The sequence below is a fragment of the Kogia breviceps genome, chromosome 19, assembly GCF_026419965.1.
Source record: "Kogia breviceps isolate mKogBre1 chromosome 19, mKogBre1 haplotype 1, whole genome shotgun sequence".
NCBI lineage: Eukaryota > Metazoa > Chordata > Mammalia > Artiodactyla > Physeteridae > Kogia > Kogia breviceps.
Window position 1 is genome coordinate 55,864,274 of NC_081328.1, and position 13,033 is coordinate 55,877,306.

The 13,033-nt window shown below is 46.3% G+C and overlaps 1 long non-coding RNA gene across 3 annotated transcripts in view; it reads right to left on the reverse strand.

Moving 5' to 3' along the window:
* The window catches only part of LOC136793201 (uncharacterized), a 175,333-nt gene that overhangs the window by 60,122 nt on the left and 102,178 nt on the right, over positions 1-13,033 (reverse strand). The window lies entirely within an intron of this gene.

The following is a 13,033-nucleotide window of genomic DNA, read 5'->3' on the forward strand; positions in this document are numbered from 1 at the left end:
TAGCCAAAAAGTGCGAAAAAGCAAACGTCCATCAACTGGATAAACAAAATGTGGCATATCTATAAAATGGAATATTTTTCAGCCATAAAAAGGAATGAAGTATTGATACATGCTATAACACGGATGATTCTTGAACACATTATGCTAAGTGAAAGAATCCAAATACAAAGGCTACAAATTGTATGATTCCATTTGTAAGACATGTTCAGAATAGGCAAAGCCCCTAGAGGCAGAAAGTAGACTAGTGGTCGCCGGGGAAAGCTGGGGGAAGAGACGAAGGTAGACTTAAAAGTGACGGCTAACAGGTGCAGGGTTTCCTTTGGCGGTGATGGAAATATTCTGGAATTACACAGTGATAATGGTACATTCTGAATTTACCAAAACCCACTGAAATGTGCACTTAAAAATGGTGAATGTGGTGTTACATGAATTATATCTTAATTCTTTTAATTGCAAAAAAATTTTAAAAACACGTAGAACAGTAGTGATCAATAAATCTCCAAATCAGGGGTCACCAACTGAAATGGCCCATAAATAGACAGCAGCAGAATGCACCAGAAAGTCCAGAACCAGACCAGGGAAAGAGGAGAATTTTTTACAGGATATGATGCCGTTTCAGGTCAGTAAGGAAAATACAGATTATTCAATAATTAATGTTGGGGCAAAGTTTAGCCATCTGGAAAAAAATAACAATAAGGTTAATTCATGCCCCATATCTTATACCAAAATCAGTTACATTAAAGATTTCAATGTAAATAACAAATGACAAAATTTCTTAAAAACAGAGTATTCCATAAATGACTACATCTATTTTTATTTTTTTACAAACAATATTGTGTTTCGGTATGTTTTTAATTTTTATTTATTTATTTTTACATTTTTTGGCCACGTGGCACGCAGGATCTTAGCTCCCCGACCAGGGATCAAACCCGTGCCCCCTGCAGTGGAAGCGCGGAGTCTTAACCACTGGACCGCCAGGGAAGTCCCTACCTCTATTTTGTAATTCTAGGATCAATTCACACTATCACATATCTTTTTAATTCTGACTCAATATTTACTATTATTGTTATTGTTAAATAAACATTTCGTTTTCTTAGTAACACAGGTTCTGATGCTGACGCGCGATCGAGTGTTTTTCAGTATCGTGGCAGTTAAAGAACAAACAAAAAACAATGACAAACCACAGTGTTGCTTAGAAGCAAATGCTCAGCTGAATATATACCATCGTGCCTTCCAGTTGTTTGGGTTTCAGCAAATCTGTTTCTGCTCTAATGAAGTGGCTGCCACCTGGGAGGGATTTTGTCCCTTGGGGAACCTTCGGAAATGTCTGGAAATATTTTTTCTTATCACCACGTGGGGAAGGGCGGTGCTGCTGGCAACTGGTATATAGAGGCCAGTGACACCCCTAAACAGAACAGCCACCACGCCCAAGAATTAGCCAGGTCAAAACAGCAATACATCCACTGTGGAGAAACGCTGGTCTAATGATAGGATGGCACTTAATGTTCTCGACAGGAAACCTGTTTCCAGGGAGCTCAGACCCCAGGCATTAGAACTCGGGGGGCCACTAACTCTTTCTTTGGTGCGTCCTCTCTCTGATTTATTGAGAACCTGTTTTGTGTTAGTTCCTGTGCTAAAGTGTAATATTTAATTTAATCTTCACAATTACCCTCTCCTGTAGACCGCCCTATTGCATGAGTTTGCTGTTGTGTATTCATAAAGAGGACATCCAAGCTTGGGAAGCCCAGGTGACTTCCCAGAGGTCCCTGGCTAAGAGCGTCGGAGGTGGGACCAGAAGCAAAGCGGTCCGGTCCCAGGGTCCACGTCATAACCTCCGCGCTTGACCATCTCATAAGTCCCGAGTGTGCTCCGTGGGTCGGACTGCATGTCACTGTCTCCCAGGGCAAAAGATCAGGCAAGATCCTGGTCAAGTAACTGATGCCCTTTAGCAAAGACTCAGGGAGCAGGCTGCCCAATTTTGAGGGGGGCACCTGGAAGCTCCTCTCTACTAAGTGGAGTGTTAATTTCGAGATTAGACTCAGCCCAGTAGCGTTCCTGGCACAGAGCCCCCGACTGTGGCTTAGCAGCAGGGAGACCTGGGTCCAGCACTGTGTGAATGCTCAAGAAAAAACCTTTCGTATCAGCAGACGGGCAGCTCTGGGCTCTGGTCCTGGGGGGGTCAGGGACTGAGTCTGTGGTCTCGGGACTAGGACACGGTAGGCAGGGGTGAAGACCTGGGAAACTGAGAGCTCCGCCCTAAATAGACTAAGTCTCCCAAAGTGCCCTGCCCCAGCTGCCTCTTATTCCTGTAAGACAGATCACAGGGTGAGAAGATCCTGCCTGGTGGGACCCCTCAAGGGAGAAGCGGAGTAAAACAATAGACTTCACCACAGCAAAGGTGATGCAGACTGGAACGGAAACTCCACTTTTCCTTTGGCATGACTCTGGGCCAGGTGTGTGAGTTTAAAATGTCATGAGTTTGGGGAGCGTGGGGCCCCCGGGGCTTGGAGCTTGGGTGGTCACAGCCCCACCTTCTGCAGAGGGACCAAAGCAGAGCTTCTGGGGTGGAAGGAACCTTTCCCTCAGCTCAGGTGGCTTTCCCCAAAGAGGTAGCTTCCTTGACTATGTTGGCCAAACCCCCTGAAGCTACATAGGAGCCACTGCCTTAATGATCGCCCATGGCCTCACATCCTCTATGCTATTCTGTCTAGCAAACTCAAACTGCGAGCGGATCCACAGCCGAACTATAATCCCGGCCCGGGGCCTACAGATCTTTCTCCCACTGATAGCAACTTGATGACCGCTAGCAAGTCTAACAAACGTCGCCCTACCCCCCACCATCAACTTGATTGGAGAACCATTCGTAGTTATATCAACATTCTCGTGATCAAACCCCACCATCATCCTAATGGGTACAAACATCCTAATCACTGCCCTATACTCTCTGTACATACTAATCACTACACAACGCGGCAAACACACCCACCACATCAATAATCTCACCCCATCCTTCACACGAGAACACGCCTTGATAGCCCTACACATCATCCCCCTCCTACTCCTGTCACTCAACCCTAAAATCATTCTAGGCCCTCTCTATTGTAAGCATAGTTTAAAAAAAAAACACTAGCTTGTGGAGCCAGCGGCAGAAGATGAAAACTTCTTACTTACCGAGAAAGTGCCGCAAGAGCTGCTAACTCATGCCCCCATGCCTGATAGCATGGCTTTCTCAAACTTTTAAAGGATAGTAGTTATCCATTGGCCTTAGGAGCCAAAAACTTGGTGCAACTCCAAATAAAAGTAATAAACCTATTCACCTCCTTTGCCCTGCTCACACGACTAGTCCTAACCGCCCCCATCATACTATCCAACACAAATTTCTACAAAAATAACAAATACCAACTTTATGTAAAAAATATCGTCCTCAGCGCCTTCACCATCAGTCCAATCCCAATAACAATATACCTCCACACTAATCAAGAAGCACTTATCTCAAACTGACACTGAATTACCATCCAAACCTTCAAACTAACACTCAGCTTTAAAATAACTACTTCTCACTCGTGTTCATGCCTGTAGCACTATTCATCACTTGATCCATCATAGAGTTCTCAATATGGTACATGCACTCCGACCCCAACATCAACCAATTCTTCAAGTACCTACTTCTCTTCCTCATCACCATACTAATCCTTGTCACAGCCAACAATCTCTTCCAACTCTTCATCGGATGAGAAGGAGTGGGAATCGTATCCTTCCTACTCATTGGGTGGTGGTTTGGGCGAACAGATGCAAACACAGCCGCCCTCCGAGCAATCCTATACAACCGCATCGGGGACATTGGATTTCTCGCATCAATAGCATGATTCCTTTCCAACACAAACACATGAGACTTACAACAAATCTTTGCACTTAACCAAAACACCCCAAACTTCCCCCTTATAGGACTAGTACTGGCCGCAGCTGGAAAATCAGCTCAATTCGGACTTCACCTGTGACTTCCCTCAGCAATAGAAGGCCCCACTCCAGTTTCAGCCCTACTCCACTCAAGCACAATAGTCGTAGCAGGTGTTTTCCTACTTGGCCGCTTCTACCCCCAATAGAAAACAACAAACCCGCCCAAACATTAGCCCTCTCCCTGGGCGCCCTCACCACCTTATTTACAGCTATGTGCGCCCTTACCCAAACTGACATCAAAAAAATTGCCTTCTCCACCTCCAGCCAGCTCGGCTTAATAATAGTAACAATTGGCCTCAATCAACCCTACCTAGCATTCCTACACATTTGCACGCATGCTTTTTTCAAGGCCATGTTATTCCTATGTTCCGGCTCCGTCATCCACAACCTAAACAACGAACAAGACATTCGAAAGATAGGAGGACTATTCAAGGCCCTCCCCTTCACCACAACTGCCCTCACTGTTGGCTGTCTCGCACTAACAGGAACACCATTTCTCACCGGATTTTACTCCAAAGACCCTGTCATTGAAGCTGCCACTTCCTCTTATACCAACGCCTGAGCCCTACTATTAACACTAATTGCCACCTCCCTCACAGCTGTCTACAGCACCCGCATCATCTCCTTCGCACTCCTAGGACAACCCCGCTTCCCCCCTCACGCTTCCATCAATGAAAATAACCCCCTATTAATCAACCCTATCAAACGCTTATTACTTGGAAGCCTTTTCGCCGGTTTCATTCTATCCAACAGTATCCCCCCTATAACCACTCCCCTAACAACCACGCCCCTACACCTAAAACTAACCGCCCGTGCAGTAACAATCCTAGGCTTCATTATCGCACTCGCAATCAACCTCACCGTGCAAAACTTAAAACGCACCCACCCCTCAAACTACACCAAATTCTCCACCCTACTGGGATACTTCCCCACAACCCTACATCGCCTGCTCCCCGCCCTAAACCTAACAATAGCCCCAAAACTAGCAACCTCTTCACTAGATATGACTTGACTAGAAACAATCCTACCTAAAACCACAGCCCTTATCCAACTAAAAGCCTCCACACTAACTTCAAACCAACAGGGCCTTATTAAAACATATTTTTTATCCTTCCTTGCCACTATTACTCTTTCCATATTCCTACTTAATTATCTACCCCGAGTAATCTCCATAACAACAACCACACCAACAAACAACGACCAACCCGTAATAACCACTAACCAAACCCCATAACTATACAACGCAGCAACCCCTGTAGCCTCCCCACTAAAAACCCCAGAACCTCCCGTATCATAACCTACCCAATCCCCCAATCCGTCAAGCCCGAATACGACCTCCACCTCTTCACCCTCCAATACATAAAATATCACTAAAAATTCCACCACTAATCCCAAAAGAAACGCCCCTAACACAACCTTATTAGAAACTCAGACCTCGGGATACTGATCAGCAGCTATAGCTGTAGTATAACCAAATACAACCCACATTCCCCCCAAATAAATCAGAAATACCATCAAACCTAAAAATGAACCACCAAAACTTAAAATAATCCCGCACCACACACCACCCCCCACAATTAACCCTAAACCCCCATAAATAGGCGAAGGCTTTGAAGAAACCCCTACAAAGCTAACCACAAATATAACACTCAAGACAAAGACAATGTGTGCTATCATCATTCTCACATGGACTTAAACCACGACCAGTGACATGAAAAATCATCGTTGTTATTCAACTACAAGAACAGTAATGACCAACATCCGAAAAACACACCCACTAGTAAAAATCATCAACAACGCATCTGTCGACCTCCCCACTCCATCAAACATCTCCTCATGATGAAACTTCGGCTCCCTGCTCGGCCTATGCCATGGCTGGGCGAGAACTCCATGAATGTGCTTTAGATATCTAAGGCACTAAAAATCTTCAGAGAGTGGGCAAGGCTTATATTGACCTTTATGATTATTGTTGTAATAGAGAATCCTGAGGCCTCATTTAATATCTGCATCTCAGACACAGATTACAAGAAGGAAAGAGACATGTTTAGCCTCTTTCGTTTTTGCTGAAGAATTTTGCAAATAGCATGTCTAAGAATGAAGAAGTCAAGATTGGAAACCAATGTATGCACAGCAAAGAAACCATAAACAAAATGAACAGACACCCTATATAATGGGAGAAAATATTTGCAAATGATGCCACCGACAAGGGAATAATTTCCAAAATATACAAACAGCTCATACAGCTCAGTATCAAAAGGTAAACAACCCAAACAAAAAATGGGCAGAAGAGCTAAATAGACATTTCTCCAAAGAAGACATACAGATCATCAATAGGCACATGGAAAGATGCTCAACATCATTAATTATTAGAGAAACGCAAATCAAAACTACGAGGTACCACCTCAAGCCAGATGGAACAGCCATCATTGAAAAGTCTATAAATAACAAATGCTGGAGAGGGTGCTGAGAAAAGGGAACCCTTGTGCACTGTTGGTGGAAACGTAAATTGGTGCAGCCACTACAGGAAACTGTATGGAGCTTCCTCAAAAAACTAAAAACAGAGTTGCCATATGATCCAGCAATCCCACTCCTAGGCGTATATCCAGAAAAGATGAAAACTCTAATTTGAAAAGATACATACACCCCAATGTTCACAGAAGCACTATTTACAATAGCCAAGATAGGGAAGCAACCGAAGTGTCCATCAGTGGATGAATGGATGAAGAAGGTGTGATACATACACACAATGGAATATTACTCAGCCGTAAAAAAGAACGAAATAATGCCGTTTGCAGAAACATGGATGGACCGAGAGATTGTCACACTGCGTGAAGTAAGTCAGAAAGACAAAGACAAATACCATATGCTATCACTTACATGTAGAATCTTTTAAAAAATGATACAAATGAACTTATTTACAAAACAGAAACAGGCTCACAGACTTAGAAAACAAACTTATGCGGGCTTCCCTGGTGGCGCAGTGGTTGAGAATCCGCCTGCCAATGCAGGGGACACGGGTTCGTGCCCCGGTCCGGGAGGATCCCACGTGCCGCGGAGCGGCTGGGCCCGTGAGCCGTGGCCGCTGCGCCTGCGCGTCCGGAGCCTGTGAGCCTGTGCTCCGCAACGAGAGAGGCCGCAGCAGTGAGAGGCCCGCATACCGCAAAAAAAAAAAAAAGTTATCTGTGAGGGCTTCCCTGGTGGCGCAGTGGTTGAGAGTCCATCTGCCGATGCAGGGGACACGGGTTCGGGACGCGGGTTCGTGGCCCGGTCCGGGAAGATCCCACGTGCCGCAGAGCGGCTGGGCCCGTGAGCCATGGCCGCTGCGCCTGCGCGTCCGGAGCGGCTGGGCCCGTGAGCCATGGCCGCTGTGCCTGCGCGTCTGGAGCCTGTGCTCCGCAACGGGAGAGGCCACAACAGTGAGAGGCCCGCGTACCGCAAAAAAAAAAAAAAAAAAAAAAAGTTACCTGTGAGGGCTTCTCTGGTGGCGCAGTGGTTGAGAGTCCGCCTGCCGATGCGGGGGACGCGGGTTCCTGCCCCGGTCCGGGAGGATCCCACGTGCCGCGGAGCGGCTGAGCCCGTGAGCCGCGGCCGCCGCGCCTGAGCGTCCGGAGCGGCTGGGCCCGTGAGCCGTGGCCGCTGCGCCTGCGCGTCCGGAGCGGCTGGGCCCGTGAGCCGTGGCCGCTGCGCCTGCGCGTTCGGAGCCTGTGCTCCGCAACGGGAGAGACCGCAACAGTGAGAGGCCCGCGTACCGCAAAAAAAAAAAAAAAAAAAAAGTTACCCGTGAGGGCTTCTTTGGTGGCGCAGTGGTTGAGAGTCCGCCTGCCGATGCGGGGGACGCGGGTTCCTGCCCCGGTCCGGGAGGATCCCACGTGCCGCGGAGCGGCTGGGCCCGTGAGCCGCGTCCGGAGCGGCTGGGCCCGTGAGCCGTGGCCGCTGCGCCTGCGCGTCCGGAGCGGCTGGGCCCGTGAGCCGTGGCCGCTGCGCCTGCGCGTTCGGAGCCTGTGCTCCGCAACGGGAGAGGCCGCAACAGTGAGAGGCCCGCGTACCGCAAAAAAAAAAAAAAAAGAAAAGAAAAGAAAACAAACTTATGGTTACCATAGGGGAAGGAGCGGGGAGGGATAAATTAGGAGTTTGGGCTTAAGCTACACACACTACAATGTATAAAATAGATCATCAACAAGGACCTACTGTATAGCACAGGGAACTACAGTCAATATCTTGTAATCACCTATAATGGAAAAGAATCTGAAAAAGAATATGTATATATAACTGAATCACTTTGCTGTACACCTGAAACTAACATAACTTTGTAAATCAACTATACTTCAATTAAAAAAAAATTAAAAGCAAAAAAGATTGGAAAACAATGGGTTAAACAATGTTATATTGGCTTCTTGACAGTACATTATAAATCTCTCAGAAGGGCATATAACAGACAAGTCTTTTGTGGAGAATCTAATTTGATAAAGTTCCATGGAACACCTTTGTAGGAAACATTAGTTAAGTTGAAAAGAATTTCACCTACTTTAAACGACTTCTATTGAAAAGAATACCATCATCATCAGTATCAATTTCTCTTAAAGTCTTTACGTTTTAGGCTCCTTTCAGCCTAAAGTGGACAAACTCCTCTAGGGACTGATTACCTTCAATCATGATAAAAAAAAACTTTCCCTGGTGTAATTAAATCACTTAAAGCCACACTTTCTTCTTCATTGGTAGAAACAGAGTAAAACACGTCAACACTTTCCTGTATTTGAAACAGGCTCTACAGCCTTTTCCACCCACATGATTTTTCCAGCAAACAAACACATAGCTTTCATGCATCTAACTAAGGTAAGGAGAAACCCAACTAATTCACTGCATGGGTAATAAAAGTAATATGTTGAGACTGTACACATGTCACTGATATAAGTAGATGAAACAATAGAAAAAGTGCCAAGATTAGGATCAAGGAAAGTAGTGTAATTTGAAGAGAGAAGAATTTGCTGAGCTTATAAATAGGACTTTAAACTAAAGTGCATTATCTGAGCACATGGTAGACTCTTAATAAACAAAGAAGGAATGACCAACTGTGTACATTAAGGAATAAACTGCCGGGGAGACTTGCATTCCACACAAGTCGGCAATAGGACTTCTCTAAAAGGCATATATGTTGGAGTTTCTTGGTAATGGTAGCAGCAACATTTTGAGCAGGACAGAGAAATTTTCCATGCACTTTTTCATTTGTTTGTGCTCAACCATCCAGTAAAGGAGGAAAAGAAGGCATAATTATTCCCATGTGGTTGATTCATTATTTTACCAATTAAACAGCTACCCGGTGCCGGGACCTGAGCAAGCCCTAGGGGTTCAGTGGTTGAACAGAGCAGCCCTGGCCTCTGTCCTCACAGAGCGCTGTCTAATGCGGACGGCAGACGTCCAGCAAACGAGGAATAGTGACGCCTCAGAACGGTTACGACAGGTACAAAAGGGGCCCACAAATCAGGAGACCGAATCCCAAAGGGATTAAATGGTTTAATGGGTCAAATGATAGCTGGTTTGGTTGTGGGACTGTAACCCAGAACCCATATCCTCTTGCCCTGGACAGAACCCTAGGCTGGTCAAGGAAAGCAATCACACCCACTGTTCTCTAGCCGGGTCGCACCACTGTGGACACCCTTTTTAAAGAGGAACTTTGACAAAAGATGACCTTGAGAGAGAGTCAACAGCATAGAGGTCGCAAGCCATGTCTTTTAGGGAACAGTTAGAACACTGGGTCTCTTGAGCCTTAAGAAACTCCAGGACATGCTCTTAGCACTCAAATATTTGAAGAGTTCTCATGTGGAAGAGTGAGGAGATGAAGTGTGCACAAGATAGTCCGAGGCGCCCTGTAAGGCGCACGTGTCTGTCGACATTCAAGGAAGACGCTCAGGTGGCAGAGGGGGGAAGACAGGACCCCTGAGGGGTCACTACGTGACTCTGAGAGACGCAAGAGCATGATCGTTCGGAGTATGGACTCGTTTAGGCAGACTCGGTTGTGAGTTAAGTCCCCTGCCATGAACGCCTCCACTTACTAGCTTTGTTTCCTTGGACAAGTTACGTAATCTTTCTGGGTGTCAGCTCCCTTCCCTGCAACGGGAGATGCTAACGGCATCTGTCTCAGGTGCTAGCTGTAGGGTTCAGTAAGGTAAGCCGTATATACCACCTGTTTCATTCAGTGCCTGGCACATGAAGCCATGGGTAAAATAGCAATTAAATAAATGAATATTCATTTAATAAGTGGACTGTGAGTGAGAAGAGTACTCAATAAGCAGTCCTAGGAGTAGTAGTCATGGCAACAGCCCAACTAAGACAAGAACCTCACCAGTGGGTCCAAGGGTGAACCAGAAACATGAGAGAATGTACTGTCCACCTTCGTGAGGTCTGCAAATAGACAGAGTTTCTACTGTCTACTAAGGAGATCGATTGCTGTGCTGGGTAAAGCTTGGACAAAATGTTCTCAAAACTCCTCTCCAATTCTTAAATTCCACGAGAATAAGAATTGTCAAATGGTCTGTTTGTAGAAGCCAGGAAGTTTCTATTCCTTCAGGGCAGCAAGAAAGGTCATGGAACTGGAATCGGGAAGCTCTCCTAAAAGAGGAACGAAAAGTTTCTTCTCCCCATCTGTACCCCAAGTTGCCCTTTACAACATAAAAATGCTTTGTTTCTGTACCTTTCTCTAAAAGAACATGGGAAATTGTCTTCAAAATTCCCAGAATGTACATACCAGATTTCTTTTGTCTGCTTTTTCCCCCCAAGCCCTCCCAAAGGAACATCCAAGGACAGCAAGAATCTTCAGGATTTGAACTGTGGCCTTTTACAATATTTGGTCTTCTTCCAGTTCTGCTTTGGACCTTTGACCTCAATGTGAACAACAGACACGCCCTCTGCTTCTACTGAAATGAGGAAATAGGCTTTCGGATTGCGCCATCGTCTGGTCAAATGTGGACACCAACTTGGCAGATGCCTTACTTGCTGTCAGCGTGGCACCGAGTCCGTGCCATCAGGGCAGCGGGATAGGAAACGTCCATCTCCCCAGAATTTAAACGGGGCCTCTTGGGAGGGGGCAGCTTGAACTACATTCACATTAAACCGTGGGGCAGTTTGAAAAGTTCAATGTTTATTTCTTTGGAAGCACCTCTTTCCACTGAAGAGCAATTACTCATCATGCTGTCATGTAGCTTTACCCTCGGGAAAGGGGGCTCGAATCGGGGCCTTTCTAAGATGCCCTTATAGCTGCCAGAGTCATCAGACGTCTAAGCCACTTGGTTTTTAGCGGTCTGGACACACTTAAAACTACTTCTGTGACCCTGATGAACAGAGATGGAGAGAAAGGGAGAGAGAAAACCAGGGTTTCAAATCCCCCATCCGTTTATTATGACCGAAGGCTCACCGAGGCTACATGTGAAGGAGTCACTGGAGAGAAACCTCATTGTTTATCAACACAGGCTTTGGGTCCAAGCGCCTGCGTGGACCGCTTTCTACATATAGGCCCCTAGGACTCCATTTGTGCCTCTGCCCTGAGCCCAAAAGACAGAACGTGGAACGGCCTCCCTGACTCACATCTTTTGTTTTAATAAATGTATTTATTTTATTTATTTAGTTTTGGTTGCGCTGGGTCTTCGTTGCTACGCGCGGGCTTTCTCTAGTTGCGGCGAGCGGGGTCTACTCTTCATTGCGGTGCGCGGGCTTCTCACTGCGGTGGCTTCTCTTGTTGCGGAGCACGGGCTCTAGGAGCGCAGGCTCAGTAGTCGTGGCTCACGGGCTCTAGAGCACGGGCTCAGTGGTTGTGGCGCATGGGCCACATGGCCGCTGAGCCTGGGCGTCCAGAGCCTGTGCTCCGCAATGGGAGAGGCCACAGCGGTGAGACGCCCGCGTACCGCAAAACAAACAAACAAACAAACAAAAACCATGGCTCACGGGCCCAGCCGCTCCGTGGCACGTGGGATCTTCCCGGACCGGGGCACGAACCCGCGTCCCCTGCATCAGCAGACGGACTCTCAACCACTGCACCACCAGGGAACCCTTGAGCTGTTTTTTTCAGGAATAGATAATACCAGGAGAACTTGGTCTTAAGGTACAGACTGAAGTAATACAACCTTTCCCAAAGTATGTTCCTTGGGACACCAGTCCTTCAAGACGCCTGGCAAAAAAGGTGTCTGTACTCCAACGTTTGGGAAATACTGTTTTGTATTTGCCTTCTAGGAGAGGTAACATGCATTCGAGCTTATGAAGGATCTGAGTCACTTGGAAGTAAATTAAGATTTTAGCAGATTCAATTTGCTTCACATCAAAAGTTTCAAACTTCATGGGCCAAAGAGTATTTACGTAGAGGACCATCTAACAAGGAACCCTCGGGAACTAGCATTCTAAAGAACACAACACAGAAAACATCGCTCATAAAGCAGCAGGTTTGTGAGGGGTTTGTTGCTGTCGATGATAATTTCCCAGAACCAGGAGAGATGGGCCTTAACCCGGACCCAGTGCGTGGTTGCTATGCAACAACGTAAACAACTCCACGAAGTGAGAGCAGAGAGGGGAGACTGAATCAGTAGGTCCTTGAGTTGCCGAGGACCCATCGTTACCGTCCTACTAAGCTTTGCCCATAATCAGTATCTGAGTTCCGGGAAATGAGAGCACAATTGTAGTGATGACAACAACAAAATCAGCTTTTCCCCACAAACCATTTAGGAAGTGAATCAACCCACTGGTATCGGAAGAGCTGGATTCTCACCTGAGTATTGTTAATATTCTGTCTCCACTAAACCTGGTAGAATTCTTGCTGTATTTGATCACTCTTCCCCCCAGAGTTGGATCTTTATTTCTTCTCTGTACAGTGAGAAAGCGTGGGCTGGGGTGGCTTTGAAAGGCTCTTTCAGCCTTAAAAATTCGTAGCTCAAACAGTAGAAAAGAAATTCTTCATGTTCTCCTGTTTGATGCCTTCCTAGAACTTTAAATTTGAAAATAACTTCTTTGTATGTTTTCCATACTAAACATAACTACCTTAAATATTTCTCGGTCACCGTTGTGGGATATTGTGCTTCCCGGTTTGGAAGAGAGC